Source organism: Acinonyx jubatus, chromosome E4 (genome assembly GCF_027475565.1).
Source record: "Acinonyx jubatus isolate Ajub_Pintada_27869175 chromosome E4, VMU_Ajub_asm_v1.0, whole genome shotgun sequence".
NCBI classification, from domain to species: domain Eukaryota; kingdom Metazoa; phylum Chordata; class Mammalia; order Carnivora; family Felidae; genus Acinonyx; species Acinonyx jubatus.
The window spans coordinates 65,701,573-65,716,881 of NC_069395.1; the positions used below are offsets into that span (position 1 = coordinate 65,701,573).

At 50.9% G+C, this 15,309-nt stretch overlaps 1 long non-coding RNA gene across 1 annotated transcript; it reads right to left on the reverse strand.

Moving 5' to 3' along the window:
* Positions 1-1,332: 1,332 nt before the first annotated feature.
* LOC128313020 (uncharacterized) lies at positions 1,333-14,214 on the reverse strand. The gene is made up of 2 exons (XR_008293126.1): positions 12,827-14,214; positions 1,333-4,131 (listed from the first exon to the last, which is right to left on the reverse strand). It is a non-coding gene; the product is annotated as an uncharacterized LOC128313020 (long non-coding RNA).
* Between the last annotated feature and the right edge of the window lie 1,095 nt (positions 14,215-15,309).

Sequence of the window (15,309 nt, forward strand, 5' to 3'; positions counted from 1 at the left end):
CCTCCCAGCAAGACCCACCTTCCTTATGCAGCAGGCACGCAACGGCTTCTCATCACCCTACCGAAACTGCAATACAATTTCTGCTAAACTCTCACCAAAATTTCTCGGAGAAAGTGCAGAGGAGTACCATTGCGGATCCAATTCTGCACCAGCAGGGGCATCTGTCTGCAAGGGGAAATGCGAGAAAGCTCCCTGGGACCCAGGAGTCTGGGGGCAGCTGGGGAGGGCCCGCCGGACGGTCAAGCGTGTTGCCAACACGTGGGAAGGAGAATCCCCAGGACATTTAGGTGGGGCTGATCTCATGATCCAAGAATATAGGAAAGGCCGCTCAAGCAGGACTAAATGAAGTTATAAATCGCAACCGAGCCCAAAGAGGGCAAAAGAGAAAAGCGGGTCCACGACCTAACACAACTGTAGGTAGGGGTTCCTTAGCCCGCCCTCCTCACGTTGCCCCGGGAGACGTCTCCCTCCCACAGGGTGGGTTTTGACGCGCCAGGCCTGGAAGCAGTACGTCACTTCCGCTCATGCGCAGTTGGCTGGAGCTCAACCACGCGCCCCCCCCCCCCCCCCCCCCCATGGCCCGGGAGCTTGGGGAAGGTGGTCCTGGTGTGCGTTCAGGAGCACGAACGCGGATTTTGTCGAGCGGTTAGCAGCCTCTGCCGCACACTCGTTCCATTTCCCGTATTAGGGGGAAAGATCACCAGCGTGGAAAGTGTAAGAACAGTGACAGCAAGACAAGAATTGAAGCTCCAAGTACAGAAGGAGGTAGCAGGACCGCACCGAGTGGATGAACGAACGGGGCGGGCCCCACCGACGAGCTGACTTCATCCTGCAGGAACTTTAATACACAGAGGTGCTGCTGGAGGACGGGGGAACCCGTCACCCCGATTTTCATAAAGGCTAGGAAACTGGAATCTAAGAAGCATACACTGGCAGACTGGACATTAATGTGGGATGATAATCAAACGGTGTCCAACGTTCAGAAGGGAAAGCATTAACCGCCGAGAGCTGGCACGGGGTCTGGGCTAACTTCCCGTCCTCTCTTGAAAGAATTAGCCTTAACAGGTGTCCATATCCATGGGGTGCCTGGGTGGCTCAGTTCGGTTAAGCATCCGGCTCTTGATTTTGGCTTGGGTTATGATTCGTGCGCCACCACAGCCTGCTTGGGAGTCTCCCTCTCTCCCCCTCTCTCTGCCCTATGCTCTCTGTCTCAAAATAAATAAATAAGCTTAAAACAAACAAACGAACCAACAGTGTTCATATCCTTAGCCTTAACGATACTCCTTCAGGAAGTCTGTGCGGAGGAATCAATGCAAATCATACACAGAGCTATTTTGGACAAAAAGACGTGACCGTCGGTTTATTTACAATAACAGAAAAAGTTAGACGCAACCCAAAAGTACAGCCATGGGGGACTGGTCATACAAATGATTAGTCATTAATATAATGAACTGCTCTACAGCCTTTAAGACTGTTTTGGAAGAATGTTTAACGATCTGAGAAAACACTGTCGATGAAAAACACCAGTATGCAAATGTCAGAGAACGTATGTTCTCAGCGATGTGAAAGATATCCCCACAGAAAAAAGATGAAGGCAATATGCTGAAACAGTAACACCAGTTGTCCCCGACGGCAGGATTATTGGTCATTGTTCATTTCCTCTATGTGCTCTCCTGCATTTCGCCACAGCGGGCATGAATTCCTTCCACAAGTATGAAAAAAAAACCCAAAAAACCATTTTCTTTAAAATATGTGTATATAGAGGCGCCTGGGTGGCTCAGTCGGTTAGAGTTGGGTGGTCTGATCAGAGTTTTTGCCCAGTTCTCAGGTAAACATCTAGATGTACCCTGTCCACTGTGGTATCCACTAGCCGTATGTGACTATGAAAATTTGTTCAGAATTAAATACAATTTAAAATTCAGCTCCTCAGTTGCATCAGCCTCAGTTCAGGTGTTCAACAGCCACCAACAGGTACCATCGTGTACCACTGAGCTATATGGCTTTTCCATCGCCATGGAACATTCTGTTGGGAAATGCTCATCTAGTGATCAGTTTCACAGAGGACACCAGGCTTCTCCTTCATCATCAGCCTCCCAGACAATCACCGGAGGCTGGAAGAACGATACTGGTCTAATCGAATGAACTTGAATAAATGTAAACATAGCATCTTCAGTGGGGGCTCCAAAACACACCTGCAGAGGTATAGCGGAATCAGGGAGGAATTAATTCTGGTTGAAAACAAGCTCCATATGTATCTCTGGGTAATGCAGGGCCCCAAAACCTGAGCTCTTGAGCTGAATTAATGAAGTACAGGGCTCGGAACAAGAGAGCGATCCTTCCAAGCTACACTGGTCCAGTCAGAGTCCCAGTGTTCTTCAGTGGGGTTTTCAGAACTACAACGGGCTCTAAGGAAATTGATTCAATAGTAAAAAAGCAATTTGCCTCACTAGGCACCACCATCGGTTATAAGCAGATCACAGCTGGGACCAGCACAGCGCCTGGGAGGCTGTTAGGAACAGCCGGCTGCTAGGTTTTCCTGGCTTTGTGCCTTGTTTACCAAACAATGAGTCACAAGGGTAGAAATGGTGAGCCTGGTAAGAAACTGGGAACGATGCTTGGAGGGAGGGGGGCAGAGAGCAGAAGCTGGGGCCATCAAGTGTGGCTGAAGTTCCCAGAGCAATATCCCTGGGGCTATGAAAAACAGCTGTGAGCAAAATTCTTTTTTTTTTTTTTTTCTGAGAGAGAGAGAGGGCTCTGGTGGGGTGAGCGAGGGGCAGAGAGGGAGGGAGAAAGACAGAATCCCACGAGGAGCAGGGAGAGAGAAAGAGAAGGGAGGGTGTCAGCACAGAGCCTGAAGTGGGGCTCGAACTCAGGAACCGTGAGCTCATGACCTGAGCCAGAGTCAGACGGCTAACTGACTGAGCCACCCAGGCATCCCCGTGATCAAAATTCTTGATGGAAAGATTTTGGCATTGTACATTGAAAACTTTTTATCCCTTAACCTTGTCTAAAAAAAAAAAGCTCCTGTATTGGCCAAGAACTCCCTGGAAAAAAAGTTACGTTTCTTTTTTATTTTTTTTTAATTTTTTTTTTAACGTTTATTTATTTTTGAGACAGAGAGAGACAGATCATGAACGGGGGAGGGTCAGAGAGAGAGGGAGACACAGAATCTGAAACAGGCTCCAGGCTCTGAGCGGTCAGCACAGAGCCCGACGTGGGGCTCGAACTCACGGACCGCGAGATCGTGACCTGAGCCAAAGTTGGCCGCTTAACCGACTGAGCCCCCCAGGCGCCCCAAAAGTTACGTTTCTTGACACCAGGTGATATCCTAAAAGCGTAACCATCGTATTATAGTGGAGTAGACGGAGTCGTGTTCAGTTGAGTCTCTCTATCCAAAAGGGATGCTCACGTACCTAAAAGAGAAAAAGGAGCGGACTGGATAAAGCTCTCGAAACAACAGGCAGAGGGTGTCAGAACTGAAATCGCTGTCGGGTGCGCCTGGGAGAAAGGGGCGTGGCTGGGAATGGACTTCGGCTCAAGACAAGGAAGGACCTTCCAACAGTTAGAGGTGATGCAGTGGCCGCAGGAAGCAGCCCAGGCTGGTGGGGATCCCAAAGTCAGACGACCGGAGTTTGCATTCTGGTGCTTTCCAGCCACGTGACCTCGGGCAAGTGTTACTTGGCTCTTCTAAGCCTCAGTTTCTTCACCCGTGGAAGGAGATAAGGACTCTCTCGTAATGTTATTCTAAGAACGAAGATAACACGCGTTTAGTGTTTATGACAGCGTCCGGCACAAGGCAAACCTTCCCCCACTGCTGTTATCTGCGGTGAGTGTCCATGGGGACCAAGTACTTGTGGCCCGATGTCCCTGCAGAATGTCCACAGTCACTAAGGGGAAGAGTCACAGGACCGTCTGCTGTGTGGTTCGCAGGTGTTGTACCGACACCAGCAGCCCAGGAGTCCAGAGGGGACATGTGGAGAGGGTTCTGTGGTCGATCAGTCTGACCAACGTCGGAACAGTCCAAGTTGAACGGTTTCTTGACCCTGTGACTTCTCTGCGCCCTTCATATACTACCTTGAATTTTAAATGCCCTGTCATGCTTGGCCACAGAGCCCTTTCTCACGGAACATCCTGAGAGAAGAAAAAAACACCGAATCAGACGACTTTTGAGATTCTTTCTGACTCTGGCATCTGAAAACGTCGTGCATTTCAAATGCAGTGATGTTTAACACGTTATCGTTTATTGAGCATTTGCCACGAGCCAGGCACTCGTTTAAGCACTTTATTTTTATTTTTTTTAATGTTTATTCTTTGAGAGAGAGATTGACAGAGCGTCAGCAGGGGAGGGGCAGACAGAGAGGCAGACACAGAATCGGAAGCAGGCTCCAGGCTCCGAGCTGTCAGCACAGAGCCCGACGCGGGGCTCGAACCCACGCACCGTGAGATCATGACCTGAGCTGAAGTCGGACGCTCAACCGACTGAGCCATCCAGGTGCCCCATAAGCACTTTAGAGACCTAAAGCCACAGGATTCTCACAGCCACCTCAGACATCATCCAGCATCCCTTTGTTACACTTGAGATACTGAGACTGAAGGGAAGCCAGTCAGCCCAAGGTCACAGAGCTAACACGTGGCGGAACCAGGAATATCCCCGGCCTGCTCCTTCAAAGCCCTACTCTAAACTCCGAGACCGTACGTGAGCAAAAACTGATCTTTTGTCTATCACTGGGCTGATGATGAACACTTAGAGAAGAAAGCCAGTGTGGGGCTGGCATTATAGGTAAGAGGGAAGGAACACGGCTCAGCAGCCAGGAGTCTCGGGACCCGAAGACTTGTCCTGCAATTTTAGATGGCACGACCTTTGTCCTGACCGGCATCCGAGCCAGCTGTCCCTGCCAGGTCGCTTTCAGGTCGTGAGGAGCGGTCACTGGGACCGAGGGCTAAGAGGAAGGGAGAGGGTCGTCTAGGGCCACAGGCTTTCTTTCCCACCACTAGAGACGTCCACGGCCGATGAGCAGTGAGGTCCCAGGTCTGGGTAAGACGCCACATTTGCCCCTTAACAGCCCGCTTCATCCCAGACCACATCAAGCGTTTGGTGGGATTCCTCTGCTCCCTGGCTCCCCTTGCCGCACCCCTGCTTGGTAACGAGGGGCTCCTTCCCAGGCAGGGCCGTGAGAACGAATCCTCACAGGTAAAGGCTGAGCCCCTGGAGAACTGGCGTCTCGGCTCAGCTACGTAGGACGTCGAGGTTCGTGCGCTGAAGGCGTCCACCCTGCCGTGTGGCCCCGCTCTGGCCTGCACCCTGTGACTGTTTCAGACGCGCAGTCGTCTGCTGGCTCCCCAGCTCACGGCAGGGGGCGCTTGAGGGCCTGAGCCTCCCGCGGGCCACGACGTGGGTTTATCATCTTTGCTTCTCCGGCACTGGCGGCCAGAGACTGGACAGAAACCCGGTGCCGCAGGCGAGGCCTGGTAAACCCGGCCTGGAGGGCCCCACGGTGGCTCCTGGAAGCCTGCTGCCCTCGTGTGGCCACTGTGACCGGAAGCTAGCAGAACGGGAAGGTCAAGGCAGAGGGAGGCCCTGGAGAGGCCAGAAGGGCATGTGGTCCAAGGACAGTTGAACCAAAAGCCACCAGAAGGGAGCGGTGGCCCTCCTGACCTCTTGGTTCGGGACCCCTGTGTGCTCACGAGCGTTACTGAGGACTCCAAAGGCCTTCTGTAATGTAGAATAATTCTGTCCTATTTAGAAATTACACCTGAGCCTCCTTTTAACTTAATGACATTATCAGTTCCTTTTAAAATAACAGTAACATAGGGGTGCCTGGGTGGCTCAGTCGGTTAAGCGTCCGACTTCAGCTCAGGTCATGATCTCACGGTCCGTGAGTTTGAGCCCCGTCTTGGGCTCTGGGCTAATGGCTCAGAGCCTGGAGCCTGCTTCCGATTCTATGTCTCCCTCTCTCTCTGCCCCTCCCCCCTTCACGCTCTGTCTCTGTCTCAAAAATAAATAAATGTTAAAAAAAAAATAACAATAACATTTGATGTTAACATAAATAACATATAGGGCGCCTGGGTGGCTCAGTCGGTTGAGCGTCCAACTTGGGCTCAGGTCATAATCTCACGGTTCGTGGTTTCGAGCCCCATGTCGGGCTCTGCGCTGACAGCTCAGAGCCTGGAGCCTGCTTCGGATTTTGTGTCTCCCTCTTTCTGTCCCTCCCCCATTCATGCTCTGTCTCAAAAACAAATAAACAAAAAATTTAAAAATCATAAATAATGTATTTATGAAAATGACTATATTTTATTTTTTTAAAGCTTTATTTATTAAGTAATCTCTACACCGAACATGAAGCTCAAACTCACGACCCTGAGATCAAGAGTCATATGCTCCATTGACTGAGCCACCCAGGTGCCCAGAAAATGACTATATTTTAATGAAAAGAGTGGCACTTAGTGACATTTCTGTAACTCTCTTTAACAGAATGCATAGTCTCGCAGAAGACAGCGGGATTCTCCGACCTTTCACATTCGATGCCTTGTGATGCTGCGTCATGCAGCTTCTGGAAAATTCTAGCTCACACCACTCATGTGAGGAGAATGAAAAGGGCGAAGAGTGTCTTAGCATTGTCATGACACAGTTTGGACTTGGTGGTCCCAGGACCACACTGAGATCTAACCCCAATTCTGGGTCCTCCTCCATTGGCCCAAGAGCCCGAGGTGGGGGCAGCCGGGAAGGGAGGCAGCCAGGTGATGAGGCAGCCCCATGCCCGGCTTTCCTTTCATCCCGACTCACTGGCTTTCAGGCCTAGAAGCAGCCCAGACCTCTGCCCCGAGAGGAAACTTCTGCGGGAACAGGCGGTAGAGCCTTCAACCTTTTACGTTATTTATTTTCTTAATGTATATTGATGTTTGAGACAGAGTGCAAGCAGGGGAGGGGCAGAGAGAGAGGGGGACAGAAGATCTGAAGCAGAATCTGTGCTGACAGCAATGAGCTCGATGCAGGGCTCGAACTCACACACTGTAAGATCATGACCTGAACCAAAGTCAGACGCTCCAAACAGTGAGCCACCCAGGTGCCCCATTCCCTTCTATGTTTAAAATAGCTACACTGATGGGAGACCAAAAGAGCTGGGGAAGAATGTTGGCTGAGTCTGATGCCTCATCAGGGACAAGAGTCTGAGGGAGAGAAGTGCCTGTGAAGAGCCCAGGCCCCATGGCCCCCTCGTCTCCCTCGTCAGGCTGCCCTCCGGGGAGGTAGGTTCTAGAGCCCCAGACATCATGGGAGACCTGCCCACTCCTGCTGGAGACCCCAGGCTCTCAGAGGTCCTTGTCCTACCGAGGCACCAACACTCAAGAGCAAAGGCAGCTGCATGATGCGACAGGCAGAACTCAAGACTCTCTGGGCTTCCTGTGGCCCCCAACATGGGCACAGAAGCACGCAGAGGGACAGGGGGCAGGGATGGAGAAACTGAGACGGCCCCACGCTTGGGACAGGGGGATATGGTGTGGATCCTACGGTCAGAGATCACCTCAGTCAAAACCAACGTAGACCAACAAAGAACAATCCAAAAAGGAAACTAAGAAAATCATGCCATTCACAAGAGCATCAAAAAGACTAAACCACTTAGGAAGAAATTTAACCAAGGAGGCAAAAGACCTGGACACTGGAAATTGCTGGAAAAAAAAGGAAAGATGACACAAATAAACAGAAAGACATCCCATGTTCATGGATCAAAGACTTAATAATGTTAAGATGTCAATTTTGTAGAAACAATGTACAGACTCAATGCAATCCCTATCAAAATCTCAATGGCATTTTTGGCAGAAATAGAAAAAAGCATCCCAAAATTCAACACCTCAAGGCACCTCAAATAGCCCAAACAAAACCATCTTGAAAAAGAAGAACACGCTTCCTGATTTCAAACTTACTACAAAGCTACAGAATCAACACTGTGGTGCTGGCATAAAGACAGATTAATGGAACAGGACGAAGACCCCGGAAATGAACTCATGTGTGGAAGGTCAAATGATATTCGACAATGGTATCAAGACCACTTAACTGGAGAAGGACAGTCTCTTCAACAGATGGTGCTGGGTGAGGCTCCTGGGTGGCTCAGTTGGTTAAGTATCCAACTTCCGCTTAGGTCATGATCTCACAGTTCGTGGGTTCAAGGCCCACGTCGGGCTCTGTGCTGACAGCTCAGGGCCTGGAGCCTGCTTCGGATTCTGGGTCTCCCTCTCTCTTTGCCCCTCCCCCCCCACTTTGTCTGTCTGCCTCTGTCTCAAAAATAAATAAACACAAATAAGCCATACAGAGAAAGACAGATACCATATGTTTTCACTCTTATGTGGATCCTGAGAAACTTAACAGAAACCCATGGGGGAGGGAAAGGAGAAAACAGAAAAAAAAGAGGTTAGAGTGGGAGAGAGAGCCAAAGCATAAGAGACTCTTAAAAACTGAGAACAAACTGAGGGTTGATGGGAGGGGAGGGGAGGGGATGGGCACTGAAGAGGGCATCTTTTGGGATGAGCACTGGGGGTTGTATGGAAACTAATTTGACAATAAATTTCATATAATAAAAAAATAATAATAAATAAACATAAAAAAATAAAAAGGTGGTGGGAAAACTGGATGAGGATGGGGAGAGATCAGAGCCCTCCTGCCCTGATGGTGGGGATGTAAAATGGTGCAGCCGCTGTGGAACACAGTATGGGGGATCCTCAGAGAGTTGAATAAAACTACCCCAGGATCCAGCAATCCCACCTCCGGGTCGACACCCAAAAGAACTGAAAGCAGGATGTCAAAGAGACCTTTACACCCCTATGTTCACTGCAGCATTATTCACAGTAACAGAGGTTGAAGCAATCCCGAGTGTCCGCTGACCAATGAATGGGTAAAGAAAACGTGGTCTATACACACGACACGGTATTATCCAGCCTGAAAATGGAAGGAAAGACTGTCACCTGCTACACCACAGATGCACCCGGAGAACATCACGCTGAGTGGTCAGTCACAAAATACAAATACCGTACGACTCCACTTATGTGAGCCATCTCGAGCACTCAAAATCAGAGACAGACGGTAGAACAGTGGCTGCCGGGGACGGGGGGGGGTGAGCCGCCACGGAGCTGCTCACCGGGTACAGAGTTTCAGGGTTGCAAGATGAAGAAGTTCTGGGGACCTAATCCACAACCAGGTGAAGCCGCTGACACTCTTGCACCCACCGTGGCGTGCCGGAAGATGAACAGGTGATACGTTGTACATTGTACGTGACAGGTGTCCACCGAGGACCAGTGCCGCCCCGCCCCTCCCACGGGTGTTACTCCCAGAAGAAAGCGCGGGGGATGGGCGGCGGGTGGGGGGACAGGACTCACAAAACCGAGTTGACCAGTGTGTTTTCTTTTTTTTAATGTTTATTTATTTTTGAGGAAGAGACAGAGTGTGAGCAGGGGAGGGGCAGAGAGAGAGGGAGACACAGAATCCGAAGCAGGCTCCAGGCGCTGAGCCATCAGCACGGAGCCTGACGCGGGGCTCGAACCCACAAACCATGAGATCACCCGCCCCCATGAGACTCAGGGTTTCTATACTGGAACCGAACCTGGCATCCTGTTCTTACTTCAGGGCCCTCCAGTCAGTGAATCCTACAGTTATCTCAAATAGAACATCTCGATGGACTCATGACTGATCAGCCCATGATCACACATAACTGCGGTGTCATGCATTTGGTATTTTTTAAATTTGGGGGGGTGGGGGGGGACTTGCTCTGATTCAGCTATGACCATAAAGGTCTCGACGCAGTCAAATAACTCGTCGCTGGGCTAATTCACTGTGCTATGTCTCCGCATTCACACAAACAAGGTGTATTTCAGTCAATGGTTACAGGACATGTACCTTAACTCTAATGCTTCAACCGGACACACATACACGTACACACGCACGTACATGTACACACACGCACACATCTTTATCCAACTGATAATTGGCTTAACCAAAACCCCCCAACCCCCTGTAACCCTATGATAAGAATACGTATTTATCATTGTCCAATTTATCATTGTCCAACCCCCCAAAACAAGACTAAATTCACATCCAAACAGAAGGCCTAAGTACAAATCTTTATAAATACACCCAAAACCCCAATGAAACATCAGTCGCAAATACCGGTGTGACACCTCGATTCACCTCGAGCGCTAATCCGTACCGACTGGGCAATATTCTCTCACAACTAATCCCATAAATTCACCAACCAATCCAACATGTTCCCTGTTAAGGTAGCTTCAGTACACAGAGCAAGGCACCGGAAATGCCTAGATGAATCATCAGACTCCATAAACACCAAGGTTTGGCCCTAGCCTTTCCATTAGTTAAAGAGAATTACACGTGGAAGCCTCCGGAAGGGTGAAAAACGCCTCTCAATCATCATGATCTAAAGGAGTGGGTGTGAAGCACAAACAATAACAATGTAGCTTGTGACACCTTGCTTAGCCACACGCCCACAGGATACAGTGGGGATAAAAATTAAGCCATGAATGAAAGTTCGACTAAGCCATATTGAATTAGGGTTGGTAAATTTCATGCCAGCCACCCACGCGGTCACACGATTCACCCGAACTAATAGACCCACGGCGTAAAGCGTGTCATAGAGGAACCCCACGCTACTGTTAAACTTTTACTACGCCGGCAAAAGCTACAGGTAACATACAACTATAGCACGAAAGTAACTTTAACACCTCCGACCACAGGATAGCTAAAACCCAAGCTGGGATTGGATACCCCGCTATCCTCAACCCTAAACTTAGCTAATTAAACAAATCTATCCGCCAGAGAACTATAGCAACAGGTTAAAACTCAAAGGACTTGGCGGTGCTTTATATGCCTAGAGGAGCCCGTTCTGTAATCGACAAGCCCCGATATACCTCACCACCCCTTGCAAATCCAGTCTATACACCGCCACCTTCAGCAAACCCTAAAAAGGAAGAAAAATGACCACAGGTATCTTAACATTAAAAAATCAGGTCAAGGGGCGCCTGGGTGGCTCAGTCGGTTGAGCGTCCGACTTCGGCTTGAGGTCCGCGAGTTCAAGCCCCACGTCGGGCTCTGTGCTGACAGCTCGGAGCCTGGAGCCTGCTTCGGACTCTGTGTCTCCCTCTCTCTCTGACCCTCCCCCACTCATGCTCTGTCTCTCTTTCTCTCTGTCAAAAATAAACATTAAAAAATTTTTTTAAAAAGTTGGGTCAAGGCGTAACCTGTGAGGTGGGAAGTAATGGGGTACGTTTTCCGTGCCAGAACACTTTCCATGAAGTCCTTATGAAATTAAGAACCAAAGGAGGATTTAGTAATAAATTGAGACTAGAGAGCTCAATTGAATCAGGCCATGAAGCACGCACACACCACCTGTCACCCTCCTCGAGTGACAAAACCCAAAGACGATCTATTCGAACCGTAAAAAACACAAGAGGCAAGTCGTAACAAGGTAAGCATATTGGAAAGTGGGCTTGGATAAAACGAGACGTAGCTTAAACAAAGCATCTGGCTTACACCCAGAAGACTGCATATCAAAGTGACCATCGTGAGCCAAAACTGGCCCAAACAACCACACATTCAACTAACGTAAAACAATAAACCAAACCACTTGGTTAATTCTTGAAAGTATAGGAGACAGAAACTTAACTTGGCGCCACAGAGAGAGTGCCACAAGGGAAAGACAGAAGAAAGATTAAAAGCGCTATACAGCAAAGATTACCCCTGGTAGCTGTGGCGTGGTGAATTCGCTAGAATAACCTAACAAAGAGAACTTAAGCCAGGCCCTCCGAAACCAGACGAGCGCCTCTGAACACTCTTTACAGGATGAACTCATCTATGTTGCAAACTAGTGAGAAGATTTGGAGGTGGAGGTGAAAAGCCTCACGAGCCTGGTGACAGCTGGTTACCCAGAACAGAATTTTAGCTCAACTGTAAACTTACCTAAAAACCCCCAAATTCGAATGTAAGTGTAAAATATAACCTGAAAAGGTACAGCATTCTAGAACCAGGATCCAACTGTTTTTAGAGAGTAAGCATAAACGTTAACCACAGTCGGCTTAACAGCAGCCATCAATTAAGAAAGCGTTCAAGCTCGGGGCACCTGGGTGGCGCAGTCGGTTAAGCGTCCGACTTCAGCCAGGACACGATCTCGCGGTCCGTGAGTTCGAGCCCCGCGTCGGGCTCTGGGCTGATGGCTCAGAGCCTGGAGCCTGTTTCCGATTCTGTGTCTCCCTCTCTCTCTGCCCCTCGCCCGTTCATGCTCTGTCTCTCTCTGTCCCAAAAATAAATAAACATAAAAAAAAAAAAAAAAGATAGTTTCTTTAAAAAAAAAAAAAGAAAGCGTTCAAGCTCAACAATGAAAACATCTTAATGTCAAAAATATGCAACCAACTGCTAACTTAATACCGGGTTAATCTATTTAACAATACAAGCAATAATGCAATATGAGTAGCAACAAATATTTCTCCTTGTGTAGGCTTCGATCAGAGCGGATAACCACTGATAGCTAACAAGATAAAAAGAATAAACTAAACGTCAAACCAATTGTTGGCCAACAGTGTAGGTTGGGGTGACCTTGGAGAATAAAATCACCTCTGGGTGATTTAGGTCTAGACCAACCAGGCAAAAGTACAACATCACTTATTGATCCAAAATACTTGATCAACGGAACAAGACCCTACTGGTCTCCACTGGCCGTGACGACCCCATGCTTGTCGTCCAGGGAAGAGACATGGTGCCCACCGATTCAGGATTCGGGAGCAAATCTGCCTGGGGGGGGGGGGGGCGCTTCAAAGAATGATTTCCACTGACCTCAAAAAATGACACAGATCCATTCTCTTCTCTCTCCCGCCTCGCCTCTGTGCACTTGGCTCCATGCAGGTGGGAGCACCGGAGGGGAAAACAAAGAACGAGACAATTATCGATGATGATTTCCTCGAACCGCCGAACCGACCAAACCAGACCGCGGTGCTCCGTTCTTGTCCTGAGATCCACACGCCTGACAGTGTGTGCCACCAGGAGCCTAAATTAAGACAAGGCCTCTCCTGATTTAACCAATTCGTTACCCTCCACTAGGGCCAGCAGGTGCTTGTAGACACAGCAGCCTGAGTGTTTTATGGATTCCTTCACACCTGGAGACACAGGGACGCGGGGTGGCTGTCTGGAGTCAGAGAGGCTCCCTTTCCCTGCAGGTGGCCTCTGGGGGCCCCGCACAGACGCCTCTGACCAGCTCCACACTGCTGTTGGCTTTGCCACTGGGCTTCTGGAAGCTTCTGGACATACTTCCAGTGAACCGGACTCTGAGCCCCTTGAGACCTGGGTCTCCTCCTTCTGTATCTCCACGCTGCCTGGAGCCCACCCAGTACGGGTAAGTTCTCTGGCACGAATAAACTAACTCGCTCCTGAAATCAGAGCAGATCAGGTCCATCCAGAAGGGTCTCTGTCCGGGGTCCCAACGGAGTCCCCCTCTGCCCGCATCAGCCCCTCCAAACTACCCTCAACACACAGGACCCCGTCAATAGGGCCGAGCCAGGGATGGTGAGCGGAAGTCCCCGGCGAGGGGCCAGGGGTCCCGCCTTCCCCCCTCCCAGACTTGTGTGGGGTTCCTCCACTTTGGTCTACAAAGCTCACTGCCGTCGTAGCTAATGGTTTGAGCTGCCTTGTCGTGGCCTCCTAAAATCCGTGAAAATGCCATCAGGTCACCTTCACCCAGCTCCAGATCACAAGCTGGCAAATCACTAGCATGTTCTACGTCCTTCGCTTTATGAACGTCAGACACTGAGGCCCAGAGAGGCCCAGAGAGGTTACTGGCCTCTGGTAACAGAACACGAGTCGGCTCGCTAGGCCCCAACCTCCATACGGTGTATCGTTCTCGCTCTGCTCTTGGGAGACGCTGTAACCACGGCTGGTTCCCGTGTGCGATCCCGGACGCGGGGCTCAAATCCACGAACCGTGAGATCAGTGACCGGAGCCAAAACCAAGAGTCGGACGCTTAACTGTCCAAGCCACCCAGGCGCCCCTAAGGATTTATTTTTAAAAATCTGGAGATGTGGGAAAACACATAAAGACCGATAGGCTGGTTACATGGGGAACCTAGGCACGTGCCCGCCCAGCAAGTCTGAACCACCAATTTTGTCCCCGCCCGTGTCAGGGCCCCAGGCTCTCAGCTGTCAGGACCAGCTTCCGGCTTCCCCAGCAACGTCTCTAGATACCTTTGTTTCCCTGCAGGTCACCTGCCACCCCCCCAACCCTGGCCTAGTGACATTCCCTTGTTTTCTGTCTTGGCGCGTCCTCGTGGGCACCGTTCTGCTCTCCTCCCTGTCGGTCCCTTGGATGCAGGGCCCCCCACCCTCTGCTTGTCCGCCTAAACGTGGCCTCCGCCCCCAGCACCCAGGTCAGGCCTTGGGCAACGACCTGTCCACACCTAACAAATGAGGACTCATCTGTGGACAGCCCCCCCCCCAACCCCCGAGCTATTCGTTCAATTCCCAACCCGAACGATTTAATCCCAGCTTTTCCTCCCGTTTACCACCAGGGACCGGCCCTCATCTGCTGAGACTCCCACCGACTTCTGGCTTTCCGGGCTGTGATGCCACCACCTGGACTCTGACCGTGAGTTAGTCACCGGCAGTCACGGTGTCCGGATTCCAAGCGCCAGCACGGGAAATGCCACCCACGGCCAGTCCGCGTCTGGCCTCCGGGCTCCCCGGTTCCTTCTGCTCTCCCACAAACAGCCCAGGGAAAAGCAAGCGACGTCAAACGTCGAAATACACGATTTCATTCTCTCGCGACAAATACACAGCTGCAGGGCACCTACATCATTTCAGGAACAAGGACACGGGGCCACGGTCAGGACGGCACCCACAGGCCTGTGTTTGCTTGGCTGCCCCAGGGCTCGGGCCCGGCCGGAAGCTTCGCTGAGATTCTCTCTGTGGCCCAGGATGATGCGGAGGGGAAAGGGAGACGCCGGCCAGTCCACTCTCCCCTCACGGCACCCCGAGGTGGCCGCAGAAGGGATGACAGCGAGGTGGCCGCAGAAGGGACGACAGCGGGGCTCTCGAGTGCGGCCCCAGGGCACGCTGGTCCATCCAGGCACCGCACTGCTGGTCTTGGTGACAAGACAGCGGGGCCAGCGGGGGGTCTGCCCAGGGCCAGCAGCCCCGCACATGTCCGAGCTGCGGGCCGTTGGGCGCCCCTCGCCCCGCACACCCCAGCTGAGCAAGCTACCTGGAGAGATGACTGCACACGGGGCCGTTAGCCCCTCTCCTGGGTGCGTCCTCCCTCCGAGCCGGGAG